Below are 15,410 nucleotides of genomic sequence, written 5' to 3'. Positions count from 1 at the left end.
GATCAGTTTTAAAATTTGGAAGGGAAAATGTTTCAAAAACCTCCAGTACTATTAGTTTAACCTAGGGGGCAGCAGTGCATCATCAGTCCATGCACGAGAACCTCTATGTGGGTGAGATGAAGAGTGATAGAGAGACAGTCAGACAGTGCAGAGAGAACAAGTGATTTGCAAAGTCTAAGAACATAAGAATTGCCGCTGCTGGGTCATGCAGCGGCCTCTCTGTCTCTGCTCATTCTAAACACAAAAAAACAGGGAGGAATGGAGGGAATTGTAATACAAAAATTCAAAAATATCACTCCAAAACAAAAGCACCACACAAGCTGGGTCATGCAGCAGCCTCTCTGTCTCTGCTCATTCTAAACACAAAAAAACAGGGAGGAATGGAGGGAATTGTAATACAAAAATTCAAAAATATCACTCCAAAACAAAAGCACCACACAAGCTAAGAAAGCTAGCTTAGTACTTATAGCGAAAGAAAAGCCTCAGACTAACGGAGAGGTGTACAACACTGTTCCACCGAAGCATCATAGGCAAAAACTTTTCGCACAAGTTTAAAGTTAGCAGGTGAGAGCAAAAAAAATAGCCGAAAATGATTAATGGTAAAAACCACTGAACACAAACAGGCCAGGCTGATGATCGTTTTGTGGTCAGTAACCACTGCTTCAGGGCCTTAGTGCCAAATCCAGGCTATCCTATAACACAGGGGTGGGCTTGCGAGCTACTTTTAAAACGATCAAGTCAAAATGATCTACCAACAATAAAATAAAATAAAAACACAAAGCACACGGTACGCAGAAAAAAATGTTATTTATCATTTATATTCTGGGGGGGTTTCAAAGAGGTCAAGGCAGATGACTTTATGCAATGTCACCTCAGTAACAACTATACAAAATAGACAAATATACCCCTCCCATTTTACTAAACTGCGGTAGTGCTTTTTAGCACAGGGAGCTGTGCAGAATGGGCTCATAGGCTCCATGCACTAAAAACTGCTATTGCGGTTTAGTAAAAGGGAACCACAGTACAAAATATAGACAGCAGATATAAATTCTCAAAACGGACACATTTTGATTACTAAATTGAACCCAACCCGGCCCATGTGCTTAAGGCCCTGCCCACAGGAGGGGCCTAAGGCTCCCGGGCCTATTCTGATTGGCCCAGGCGCCTCAGGCCCCACCTGTGGGCGGGGTTTCTGCCGCCTGGGCCAATCCGGCCCCATTCTGGATCCGGCTAGCCTGCCGAACGGGCGGGCTTGGCACCCGTCCGTCTGTCCAACTGTTACAGGTACGGGGTGGGGGTGGGGGGGTCATGGGGTCAGCTGGGGGGGGTCGCGGGTCAGCGGGCGGTCCGATCGGGGGTTCTGGGGTGGCGGTCATTGGGGGGAGGGGGGTTGTGTCGAGGGCAGGAGGGCCTGGGATCCCTCCTGCCCGTATTGTAGTGGGAGGTAGGGGGTAGGGGGTCACCGGGGCCAGGAGGGCTTGGGCTCTCTCCTGGCCCATTGTGTCGGAGGGAGGGTCACAGGGGCCAGGAGGGCTTGGTCTCCCTCCTGGCCATATCGAGTCGGGGGGGGGGCACGATCGCCGGGGCAAGAGGGCTTGGCCTCCCTCTTGCCCCGATATTGTCGGGGGTGCCACGGCTGCTGCGGGGCAAGAGGGCTTGGGCTCCCTCTTGCCCCGATGTTGTCTGGGGGGTCGCAGTTCAACGGGGCAAGAGGGCTTGGGCTCCCTCTTGCCCCGATGTTGTCGGGGGGTGGGGGGGGCTCACGGTTCGACATGGCAGGAGGGCTTGGGCACCCTCCTGCCTGGATCGTTGGGGGGGGGGAGATTCTGTAACCGGTGTTGTTTTTGAGACACCGGTTACAGAATCCGGCTTTTAGGCGAAGGACTGGCTCCTCCTTCGCCTAAAAGCCCTTCTGTTGGACGTTTGGGGCTTAGGCGTTTTTTTGGTTCATTATGGCCAAAAGGTGTAGACGTCATGGGGGTGTACTTGTAGACGTAGTGGTGATCTGGGCGTTTAGTAGAGGCAGGCCATAATCAAAACAAGGACGTTTGTTTTGGTTATGGACACTTTCCCTGCTTCTGCTTTGAATGTTTAAGGACTTAGGCCAGAAAGGGACTTAGACGGTTTTTTTTATTATGCCCCTCCATGTTTTTTTTACATTGTTTCAGATCATTGATTGAACCATATCAAAGACATTCTCTTCTTGGTTGGGCTGAAAATGTTTCAGAACCCCACTCGTAAAACAAATTCAAATCCTTGTTCTGAATCTGTAATCTGAATTATTATTTTTGTGACTCTATTCTGGTTCAGGCTCAAAGATTTCCAACTAATGGTTTATGTTCCAGTTCAGCCTGGGTTTGCAACATTTATTGTACTAGCGAAAATAAACACAAAATATTGAAATGAAGATTTTAAAACATTTGGATTCAGTGGAATCCTTCCAAAGTTTATTATTCTAAAACATTTTCACAGTCTTGTCCCTAAGTTTGCCACTGCTTTTTAGTCTTTCACTTTCCTGCTGGCCTTCAAATTCATTTCCAGTGGCCCTGCCAAAGTTGGTCTTGGACTTCAGCAAGGGACAGATTCAGCTAACACTCACCAGATGGTCTTATAATGTGTGCGTGCTGAGGGACAGATGTTGCGGTGTGGGCAGCTGTGCAGTCAAGTCACTGGAAGTGAATTTAATGCCTTATCTAGAAGTAGTTCTGAGCAAGGTCAGCTATCAGTTCACAAAGATGAATATTGAATTCCATGTGACTTAAAAATTTCTCATAAATATACAGTAGGGAACAGGAGTAATGGCAAGAAAGAAGAAAGATGGGGAAGAAAAGAGATAAAGAGGGAGAAGCCAGACTGTGGGAGAAGAGCAAAGAAGAAAGGAATGAGAGTTTAGTTTACTCCGCGATATTGCATTTCACAAACAGGTGCATCCAGGTGGTTTACAATCCAAATCCAAAGGGATATGAACTGAGATGATGGTGCAAGGAAGGTAGAGAATAGCAAAGAGGGCTAGTGAGGGATAATTAGCATGAAAAGACATTATTGAATGCATCAGAATTTACTGTATTTGCAATGGTGCATGTGTAAGGGAGAGGGGCAAGTGATGGTTAGAGGGGATTTTCCTCCCTGTTGTTGCTTCTGAGTTTTCTCTTATTTACCATATAGAAGAAACACCAGTTTGGGACAGAGGAAGCAAATTCAGCCAAGGGCCATATATGTGCATATGCTGGTCTAGAATGTCCCAGTTCTTGTCTTCTGATTAACAGTTGTTTAAATTTATTTTTTATTTATTAATTTTATTATTTACATACCACCTATAGCCGTGGTTTACATTCAGCTATTCACCTATTTTTCACTATCTGTCCTGGTGGGCTCACACTCTTATTAAATGTGCCTGGCAATGGGAGATTAAGTGACTTAAAAAAAAACCTCTTGTACAGGAGTGAGAAAGAAACCAATTAATCCCTAGGTCCAATAATTCTCTCAAAATCGTTTCAAAAACTTATCATGAACACAAATTCACTGAACACTTTTAGCCTCAATGATATGATTACAACTTATATCTTTTATCTTGCAAATTGTATTAAGGGGAGAGCCTCAGATCCCCGTGCGTTGCTAATTGTTTCAACAGTACTAGAAAGGGAATAATTCTTCACCGGCTCTCGATAAAAGATATAAGTTGTAATCATATCATTGAGGCTAAAAGTCTTTGGTGAATTTGTGTTCATGATAAGTTTTTGAAACGATTTTGAGAGAATTATTGGACCTAGGGATTAAGTGACTTACCCAGGGTCACAAGGAGCAGCATGGGATTTGAGCCTACAACCTCAGGGTGCTGAGGTTGTAGCTCTAATCCCTGCGCCACACAATCCCCCTAAATATTCACATATTGTCTCCTGGTCTATTCCTAAGATATGGGTGAACTGCCTCCTTGCCAGGATCTCTCCTGCCAGAAATGGCCTTGGCCTGAAATCTGGGGCTTACAAGGAAGGCAGAAGCAGGCTGTTCCTAATGTTATTCCCCCCAAGAGATAGCTAACATTGTGTTCTCAATTACAGATTTTAAAGATTAAATTCCTCACCTCCCACATGCAGGCTGCTGAATTTAAATCTGTCTCTAATACAGGAAAGATTGCATTCTGCAGCTCCTTCATATCCCCTCTGCTGAACAATTAGGGCCATTTGAATATTTCAAAGCACTCTTCATATTTTGTTGAAGTCAGCTAAAGAATTTCTCACTAGCACGCCTCGAGAAAGCTGAGCCCCTGAGCTGTCAGTGATGATTTTAAAAATGTTCTTCTACATTAATTAAAAAAAAAAAAAAAAAAAAAAATCTAATTTGAATGAAATCTTCACTCAGGAATATAGAAAGCAATACAAGGTGTTCATCAAGGCTCAGCATTTTCACATGAGAAATTTCAACATTTTTCATCTGTCTCTCCTTAATATCCTCTTACCCGGCTGCTGTCTTTAGTAAATTTAAAAGGACAGTGTCACAAGAATATTGTCTCAGACACTGCTAGGTCCAAAATGTTATGACATGAATACTATACCACCTTTTGTACTGCGATGAATCCATGGCACAATGCTAAAACAATATGGTGTATCAAATGCATAGCCTTTGATTCAACTGAGTATGGGGAATCCAGTGCTCCACTAGAGTATTTAATGTTCTGCTGTTAATACAAGAAACTTTCCAGAGTTGGTAAGGTCCAAGAGTCAGAATTAAGGAACAGAAGAAGGCAATAGTTTAAGAATGGGGTCAATGATCCCCAAAACATTATTAAGAAGACCAGTCAAGGAACCTGTGTTGTTTACTCTTTTTTCAAAAGGGTAAAATCTTTACTTCCAGATTGGAGAAATGGAGTCTCTCCACCTATTTGGAGAAGAGAGTCTGAGAGAACTCATTAGTAGAGCTCTGTCACAAGGTGCTAACCCATGCATGGAAAAGAGCCAGGTCTGAAGACAGTGCGTTCTCCAAAGTAGAGACATGATAGTTTGCAGTTGAGAAGAGAGAAGAGATTTCTCCTGGTGAAGGAGAAAAATCCTCAGGATGAGCATTGGGAGGCCCAAATCGTATTACAGTGAGTCCTCCAGAGTCTTGAGCACAGTTTTTGCCTGGGAAGATTAAGACATTTTTCAATTCCTTGTATTTTTTTTTATTCTGATTGTTTGGTTACTTTGCTGAGTAAATCTTTTTGGTTTGGTATAAAATCTGGACTGTGGATTATTCTTTGGAGTGGAGTGAGAACAGCAAGTGGATTGCCTTAGGCCAGGGATCCCAAGGTCTGGTTTTCAGGATTTCCACAATGAATATGTACAAAATCTAACTGCATCCACTGCCTTCATTGTGTGCAAATAGATTTTATTCTTATTCATTGTAAGTGAAGTGGTGTGATAGCCATGTTAGTCCACTGTCTTGAAAAAAATGCAGTAAGTTAATCCAGTAAAAAAGGTATTACCTTTATTCCTTTTGTTTTATTTCTATGTATATGATACTTGTATAAATCCTGAAAACCTGAAAGGATTACAGCCCTCGAGGACCATCTTTGGGGACCCCTGCCTTAGGCTAAGTCCTCTTAGCTGTTGCTCATCCCTTACCAAGAATCTGTTCTCAGACACTGGCAGGAATGATTATTGGCCATAGCCTTTGAAGGTGAACCTCTTAACCATTACGTAGAGCAAATCCCCTCCTAAAAAAAGGTTGAACTAAGAATACTACCTAAACCACCTTTTCAGCATAATAGGAAACATAACCCGTGGCCTGATTTTTAGATATATCTTACTGCATGGTATCAGTATGAGCCTGGAACATTAGTCCTACATTAATCTGGTTTAGGGTGATCAATATCAAAATAATAAGGTAGACTAGCGTGGTAGATGTCTGCTGCTATTACAGAATAGCACAAAATAGCACAAAGCTGCCAACAGGTTGGCTCTCAAACTGGATGTCTTCTAGGATGAATTGATACAGGTGGTGGGGAAAGAGAAAGCACTAGCCGTTTGATTTGTCATAGCTGTACTGCAACTTATGAGAGGGGATTGTTATAAGAGAATTAGGGTTGATATTCAAAACCATTTATGCAGCCAGCAGCTCTTTATCAAACACAGACATGGGGTCAGTAACATGGAATGTTGCTACTATTTGGGTTTTTGCCAGATACTTGTGACCTGGACTGGCCACTGAAGAAATAGGATACTGAGCTAGATGGACCATTGGTCTGATCCAGTATGGCTATTCTTATGTAACATTTCTATCACATATAACGACTGGCCATATAAGTTGCTCTACAGCTTGACCAAGAAGCTGTTGCATAGAAAGCTCTAGAAATTGGGACTTTCAAGCTTGATTAAAAATAACTTCCAAGTAGAGAATGACACGGGGACAAATTTTTCCCCATCCCCACAGGAATTCATTTTCCCAGCCCCGCGAGTTCTTTTCCTGTCCCTGCCCCATTCCCTCAAGTTCTGTTCTCATCTGCACAAGCCTCAAACACTTTAAAATCACAAGTAGCAACATTCTTGAGCTCAGATTGTGATGTCATAATGCCTCATTCCACCAATGCCTAAGCTCTGTCCTCATCTGCACAAGCCTCAGACACTTTAAAATCATAAGTAGCAACATTCTAGAGCTCAGATTGTAATGTCATAATGCCTCATTCCACCAATGCCTAAGCTCTGTCCTCATCTGCACAAGCCTCAAACACTTTAAAATCATAAGTGTTTGAGGCTTGTGTGGTTAAGGCAGCTTACAGCAATGGGACAGGGACAGCAACAAAACTCATGGGGACGGGACGGGAAAAATGAGTTCCTGCGAGGATGGGGACAAATTTGTCCCCATGTCATTCTCTACTTCCAAGCACACCTAGATAGGTTGCCTGTACATGTTACATAACCTCTAGCACAATGCAAGTAAATTTGAGAGACTGAGATCACACTGGCTTAGGTGTGAGGTTCAGTACTATAATGGTATGTCAAAACTAACCCACTTGGAGACATTACCCTTAAGTATGAAACAGAAAAAATTATGACAGGCCATATGGCTTATCCAGTCTGCCCATCCATACCACTATCTCTTCTTCACCTTAAGAGATCCCTTGTGCTTGTTTCACGTATTTTCATAGAATACTCCTAACTCTAACCCCTTTTAACTTAATGTTATGCCCTCTCATTCCAGACTTTCATTTGAAAGAGACTAGTCTCCTATGCATTTATGATACTGTGTAATTTAAATGTCTCTATCATATCTTCAGCTCTCTCTCTTCTTTCTTCCAAATTATACATATTGACGTCTGTGAGTCTGTTCCCATATGATTTATGATGGAGACCACTGACCATTTTAGTAGCTACTCTCTGGACCGATTCCATACTGTTTATACCCTTTTGAAGGTACAGGCTCCAGAATTGTAAACAGTAATCTAAAGGGGTCTAACCAAAGACTTATACAAAGGCACTATCATCTGCTTTTTCCTGCTGGTCTTCTCTCCCCCTATCCACCCAAGCATCCTTCTAGCTTTGGGCTTTGCCTTTTCTACCTGTTTGGCCACCTTAAGATCATCAGAAACAATCATCCCCAAGTACAGCTCTTCTTTCATGTAAAGAACTTCACCTCCTATAGAGAACTGTTCCTTCAAGTTTCTGCAGCCCAAATGCATGATTCTGCATTTTGATTTATGGAGCATTCTTCAAGCTTTGCTAGATCCCTCCTCATGCCATCTACACCATCAGAGGTGTCTATCTTATTACAGAATATGGAATCCTTTGCAAAGAGGCAAACCTTACTAGAAACCCCTTTTGTAATATCACTCACAAAGATGTTAAAAAAGAGCCAAAGACAAACCCCGAGGCCCACCACTGGCAACATCCTTTTCCTCAGAGTGAACTCTATTTACCACCATTTTCTGTCTCCTTCCACTTAACCAGTTTCTAACCCAGCCAGTTACTTTAGGGCCCACACCTTGGGTATTCAGTTTATCAGTCACCAATGAAGAACTGTGTCAAAGGAGGTTTTGCAGTGGGCATGGTTATTTCAGGAGACACATTATTTTCTATGTAAACAGGATCCATACAAAGAGAAGGTGCGTAGATTTGCAAGTACTTTGCACCTGTGACAAATTTCAAAGTGAAAGTTTGTAGATACGGTAGACTCTGTCAACCGGAACTCTAGCAACCAGCACAAAAAAAAAAAATAATCAAAGAAATACTGTACTACTTTAAATGAAAATAAAATCAATTTCTGATGGAAATTTAAGTGTCAACTTGGCACACCACACCTCAGTACACCCACATGTCCAGTAGTTTGTCTGGAACAGTTTATGGTATGGCATAGTATGAGGTAATTGTATTAGTTAGGCCTATTTTTAATAGTGACTCTCAAGCAACCAGAAAATATATTTATCCGACATCTATCAATCCCCATGGGTGCTGGTTAACTGAGAGTCTACTGTATTGGGGAAAATTCTATACGTGGTGCTCAAAAAAGGATCAGAGATAAGTCCTAATGTATAAAGCATGTGTGCCTTTATAGAATAGCCTTAGCTCTGATTTCTGGGTCCAACTCTGGGCATCAGACACCTGCTAAAATTTGGTGTAAATCTCGGCACCCAAGTAGGGCGTAGAGACCCATTATTCTATAATACTAGGTGTAATTTTTTGGAATGCCCCAACACGTCCATGCCCCTCCCAAAGCCACATTTCCTTTTGGGTTTCAAGCTATGAAATTTAGGCACCTAGAAATTATAGAATAGCACACAGCCAGATGCACGTGCAAATCATAATCGGTGCCAATTAATGTCAAGTTGGTTGTTAGCATCCAACTATTGATGGTTAATAGCTCGTTGCCCAATTAAGCTGCGCATCTCAGAAGTGTGCCCAAATCTGTGTACCATATACAGAATGCGGGGTATGTGAAAGCTGGTGCAAAGTTTAAAGATAATTGGGGTAGAATTTGAGGTAGGATGGAGACAGGGCTAGACCCTTGCTGCACTTTGTAAATGTAACATGTGTTCAAGTCAAACTAGAAATAGCAGGAGTCACTATCCACTGAAACTTATGCCAAAATTTTGAGCGTTCACAATACTTAGCTCCACTGAAAATCCACCTAACTTAAAAATGACAATCTGTTTAGCGTTGTGCATTGGCCAATATATTGCCTCAGTATAAAGAAGAAAAAGGGGGACAATATGACTTAAAGGTTTGATAATCGCTACAAGTGAGACGCTGTCCAGGCCTTAACCCCATCCCATCACTGGTCTTATACTTAGAATTTCTTTAAAACAGCAGCAGAAACTACAAGGCCAGGGATGAAATGGGGATGACACGAGAACTAGCTAGCAACATTGTAACAACGCGCTACATTCATTCTGTACCAGGGCTAAATGAAAAGTAATGCCTCCCACCTCCATAACTTTTGTTTAAACAAAGATATTGTAATGAATGAGAACCAAAAGTAATGCTTGAAACTTGCTCTTTTATTACAAGTGTTTAAACTTTATATATATATATATATATAGTTGCCACCATTTCCCATCTTTTTTGGCCAACAAGGGACTGGTTTTTGAAAGCTGCTGTGAAAGAATTGCACATTTTTCCCTTCAACCAGTTGCTCCCATCCTTTCCACCCACTGATGTAGTGGGGGGTGGAGGGGGGGGGAGTAGAGCACCACAGGGACATCGGCATCTCTCTTCCCCTCTCAGACAGCAAACAAGGCCTCACCCAATTGCTCGACCAGCCCCTGATATCACTTCCTGTTTGCAGGTCCACCCCATGTGCCGGTACCCCTCCTCCTCTCTACCCCCTCCTCCCCCTGCCACACATGTGCCCCTTCCCTTCCCCCGTACCTTTTTAACTTTGGCACAAGCAGCCACCAACTTGCTGCCCGCGTCGGCTTTGGCGCTCCCTTTGATGTCATTTCTGGCATCCGCGCCTAGGAAGTGACTTTGGAGAGAGCGCTGAAGCCGATGCCGGCAGGAAGTTGGTGTCTGCTTGTGCCAATGTTAAAAAGGTATAGGGAAGGGGCATGCATGGCAAGGAGAGGGGCAACACTGCCCTGGGCGCCGCTCACCCTCACTACGCCACTGCCCGCGTACTCACATCAACACAGTCATCATCATATACAACCTGCATGTGGTGGTGAATTTCAATTAGAGGGATTCCTTCAACCAAAATTCTGTCACAGGATAGATTCCGTACAAACATAAGGAAATTCTTCTTCACCCAGAGAGTGGTAAAAATCTGGAACGCTCTTCCGGAGGCTGTTTTAGGGGAAAACACCCTCCAGGGATTCAAGAAAAGGTTAGATAAGTTCCTGCTAAACCAGAATGTAAGCAGGTAAGGCTAGACTCAAGTAGGGTACTGGTCTTTGACCTAAGGGCCGCCGCCTGAGTGGACTGCTGGGCACGATGGACCATTGGTCTGACCCAGAAGCGGCAATTCTTATGTTCTTATGCTTAAATCACACCAATGAGTACTCATTGCATGCTTCTATTCCACAAGCAATAGCAAAATAGCATCTTCTCACCAACTGAGCTGAGGGAAGAGATTTTAAAGAACAAGTGAACACGCATAGCACATCAGTGCTGCCATCTGTTGACGATTATGGAGATGAAGGAATTCATTTTCATGCAACCCTCATTCAAATCTGTATCATTAGTGTACAAACATTGTAAAATTGTGTCCAGAAATACTATCCCAGAATATTCTATGAAAGTGGGAGTAATTTTCAAGCTGTTTACATTGGACCACAGTCTTGGGCTGTGTAAACCGCTATGAACTGCCGGTTAGGCAGTATATATAAATAAATTTAAATTATTATTATTATTTTACCTATGAATTTTGCATCCTTTTTCATAATACAGTATGTATAAACATTCAGTTTGAAATTTATTCGGAGTACAAAGTACCTGCAAACTTTCACACAGATAGAGACTTCTGGGTTTTACTACTTCCATTGAAAGCAATGGAAGTAAAACCCGAATATCTCAATCCATTCTCCTTTTTCTGGAGCTATATGGTAACCCTAGGCTAGTAAACGTGGAAGATGCAGCGTTCATACCACTCATTCTGTGCCTGTGTAAATTTGTAAACTGGCTGCTCCCACTCTGCATGCTGGCAAATGCACATACACTCTTACACATCTTTGTATTTATTTTATACAAGAGTCTTTTATAAAATACAGCAGGAACTGAACACATACCCGAATCACTCATTCTGATCTTTATAACTGTTCTAAAATAAAGGCCTTAGAATACAGGAAGAAAGCAAGCATCTAATGCACTGGCTCTGTTTTCCTCTCCACGTGTATCATAAAGGGACTTGAATTTAGATTCTAGATTTTTTTGTTCACCTTTTGTAAACCCAAGGAACATTTCATTCAGGTGTATGAGTTATTTCCCTGCCTATGAGGGTTTATAGCCTAAATTGTACCTGAGGCAATGGAAGGTGAAGTTACTTTGACAAAGTAAGAAAGAGCGCCAGTGGGAGAAGAGGGATTTAAACACTGACTTCCCTGCTTTCAAACTTCTAAATCTGCTCCAGAGACATAGTAAAATAGTAACATAGTAGATGACGGCAGATAAAGACCCGAATGGTCCATCCAGTCTGCCCAACCTGATTCAATTTAAATTCTTTTTTTTTTTTTCTTCTTAGCTATTTCTGGGCGAGAATCCAAAGCTTTACCCGGTACTATGCTTGGGTTCCAACTGCCAAAATCTCTGTTAAGACTTACTCCAGCCCATCTACACCCTCCCAGCCATTGAAGCCCTCCCCAGCCCATCCTCCACCAAACGGCCATACACAGACACAGACCGTACAAGTCTGCCCAGTAACTGGCCTAGTTCAATATTTAATATTATTTTCTGATTCTAAATCTTCTGTGTTCATCCCACGCTTCTTTGAACTCAGTCACAGTTTTACTCTCCACCACCTCTCTCGGGAGCGCATTCCAGGCATCCACCACCCTCTCCGTAAAGTAGAATTTCCTAACATTGCCCCTGAATCTACCACCCCTCAACCTCAAATTATGTCCTCTGGTTTCACCATTTTCCTTTCTCTGGAAAAGATTTTGTTCTACGTTAATACCCTTTAAGTATTTGAACTTCTGAATCATATCTCCCCTGTCTCTCCTTTCCTCTAGGGTATACATATTCAGGGCTTCCAGTCTCTCCTCATACGTCTTCTGGCGCAAGCCTCCTATCATTTTCGTCGCTCTCCTCTGGACCGCCTCAAGTCTTCTTACGTCTTTCGCCAGATACGGTCTCCAAAACTGAACACAATACTCCAAGTGGGGCCTCACCAATGACCTGTACAGGGGCATCAACACCTTCTTCCTTCTACTGACTACACCTCTCTTTATACAGCCCAGAATCCTTCTGGCAGCAGCCACTGCCTTGTCACACTGTTTTTTCGCCTTTAGATCTTCGGACACTATCACCCCAAGGTCCCTCTCCCCGTCCGTGCATATCAGCTTCTCTCCTCCCAGCATATACGGTTTCTTCCTATTATTAATCCCGAAATGCATTACTCTGCATTTCTTTGCATTGAATTTTAGTTGCCAGGCATTAGACCATTCCTCTAACTTTTGCAGATCCTTTTTCATATTTTCCACTCCCTCTTCGGTGTCTACTCTGTTACAAATCTTGGTATCATCTGCAAAAAGGCACACTTTTCCTTCTAACCCTTCAGCAATGTCACTTACATACATATTGAACAGGATTGGCCCCAGCACCGAACCCTGAGGGACTCCACTAGTCACCTTTCCTTCCTTCGAGCGACTTCCATTAACCACCACCCTCTGGCGTCTGTCCGACAGCCAGTTTCTGACCCAGTTCACCACTTTGGGTCCTAACTTCAGCCCTTCAAGTTTGTTCAACAGCCTCCTATGAGGAACTGTATCAAAGGCTTTGCTGAAATCCAAGTAAATTACATCTAGCATATGTCCTCGATCCAGCTCTCTGGTCACCCAATCAAAAAATTCAATCAGGTTCGTTTGGCACGATTTACCTTTTGTAAAGCCATGTTGCCTCGGATCCTGTAACCCATTAGATTCAAGGAAATACACTACCCTTTCTTTCAGCAACACTTCCATTATTTTTCCAACAACTGAAGTGAGGCTCACTGGCCTGTAGTTTCCTGCTTCATCCCTGTGACCACTTTTATGAATAGGGACCACATCCGCTCTCCATTCCCCAGGAATCACTCCCGTCTCCAGAGATTTGTTGAACAAGTCTTTAATAGGACTCGCCAGAACCTCTCTGAGCTCCCTTAGTATCCTGGGATGGATGTCCCATCGCTTTGTCCACCTTCAGTTTTTCAAGTTGCTCATAAACACCCTCCTCCGTGAACGGCGCAGAATCTACTCCATTTTCTCGTGTAACTTTGCCAGACAATCTCGGTCTTTCTCCAGGATTTTCTTCTGTGAACACAGAACAGAAGTATTTGTTTAGCACATTTGCTTTCTCCTCATCACTCTCCACATATTTGTTCCCAGCATCTTTTAGCCTAGCAATTTCATTTTTTATCTTCCTCCTTTCACTAATATATCTGAAAAAAATTTTATCTCCCTTTTTTACATTTTTAGCCTTTTGTTCTTCCGCCTGTGCCTTCGCCAAACGTATCTCTCTCTTGGCTTCTTTCAGTTTCACCCTGTAGTCCTTTCTGCTCTCCTCTTCTTGGGTTTTTTTATATTTCATGAACGCCAACTCTTTCGCCTTTATTTTCTCAGCCACTAGGTTGCAGAACCATATCGGCTTCCTTTTTCTCTTGTTTTTATTGATTTTCTTCACATAAAGGTCCGTAGCCATTTTTATCGCTCCTTTCAGCTTAGACCACTGTCTTTCCACTTCTCTTATGTCCTTCCATCCTAACAGCTCTTTCTTCAGGTACTTTCCCATTGCATTAAAGTCCGTACGTTTGAAATCTAGGACTTTAAGTATCGTGCGGCCGCTCTCCACTTTAGCCGTTATATCAAACCAAACCGTTGGATGATCGCTACTACCCAGGTGAGCACCCACTCGAACATTAGAGATACTCTCTCCATTTGTGAGGACCAGATCCAATATCGCTTTTTCCCTTGTGGGTTCTGTCACCATTTGTCTGAGCAGAGCCTCTTGAAAGGCATCCACAATCTCCCTACTTCTTTCCGATTCCGCAGACGGAACATTCCAGTCCGCATCCGGCAGGTTGAAATCTCCCAACAGCAGAACCTCCTCTTTCCTTCCAATCTTTTGGATATCCACAATCAGATCCTTATCAATTTGCTGCGATTGAGTCGGAGGTCTGTAGACTACACCCACGTAGATAGAAGTTCCATCTTCTCTTTTCAGAGCAATCCATATCGCTTCTTCCTCTCCCCAGGTCCCTTGCATTTCGGTCGCTTGGATATTGATCTTTACATAGAGAGCTACTCCTCCACCTTTATGACCATCTCTGTCCTTCCTAAAAAGATTATATCCCGGTATGTTTGCATCCCATCCATGTGATTCACTGAACCATGTCTCTGTGATAGCAACAATATCTAGATCTGCCTCTAATATCAGGGCTTGCAGATCATGAACTTTGTTGCTTAGACTGCATTTGTGGTCATCGCTTTCCAGCTATTTTTCAGCGATAATCTCCTTTTTCATATGGATTTTTGTGTCATTTCACTTTCCGTTGCAATACTAAGAAATGAGTTGCTGATATTGCTTATGTTGCAGCCTTTACTACTATCACATCTTTTCTTTTGCCGGGGGTGGTCTCTATAATTGTCCTTCGTACATACACCACCCCCACCTTCTAGTTTAAATGCCTAGATAAATATTGTCTAAATTTCTCTGCAAGGTTTCTTTTTCTGCTGTAGTAATATGTAGCCCATCAGTGCAATATAGCTTCTTGTCCTTCCATGTATTTCCCCATTCTCCTATGTACCTGAAGCCTTCTTGATGACACCAGGCTCTGAGCCATCTATTAAAGTCCTCTGTGTTTTTCACTCTTTGCTCTCCTTTTCCATATGCAGGCAGTATTTCAGAAAAAGCTAAAGTCTTTACAAAAGGTTTCACGCCCTCACCAAGCTCCCGAAAAGCTTTCTGTGCTGCAAGTGTGGAGTTGTTGGCCAGGTCATTTGTTCCCAGATGGATAACAACATCAGTGTTAAAATCCTTAGTTTCTTCCTTAATTATAGTCAGTATTTGCCTGGAACTCCTGGTAGCTGAGGATCCTGGAAGACATTTCACTATTTTGGTCTCCTCGCCCTGTGTTCCAAGGTTAATGCCTCTGATGATGGAATCCCCCAACAGTAATAGTTTTCTGTTTTTGGCTTTTTTATTTGTACTTAGGGTGCGCTTGTTCTCTTGAGTTACCTTCATTGGTTCCAGTCCCACCTCCCTTCTGTTTTCCTGAGTATCGCAGTGCACTAGTGGAGCGAAGGAATTCTG

General features: G+C 42.8%; 1 protein-coding gene across 8 annotated transcripts in view; it reads right to left on the bottom strand.

Moving 5' to 3' along the window:
* Positions 1 to 15,410, bottom strand: part of LOC117347790 (galactosylgalactosylxylosylprotein 3-beta-glucuronosyltransferase 1) — a 160,479-nt gene that overhangs the window by 123,431 nt on the left and 21,638 nt on the right. The gene's annotated exons all lie outside the window — the stretch shown is intronic.

This window comes from Geotrypetes seraphini, chromosome 13, assembly GCF_902459505.1.
Source record: "Geotrypetes seraphini chromosome 13, aGeoSer1.1, whole genome shotgun sequence".
Classification (NCBI taxonomy): Eukaryota; Metazoa; Chordata; class Amphibia; order Gymnophiona; family Dermophiidae; genus Geotrypetes; species Geotrypetes seraphini.
Note: the sequence above shows the minus strand (reverse complement) of the source record. Positions and strands in the feature narration are given on the sequence as shown.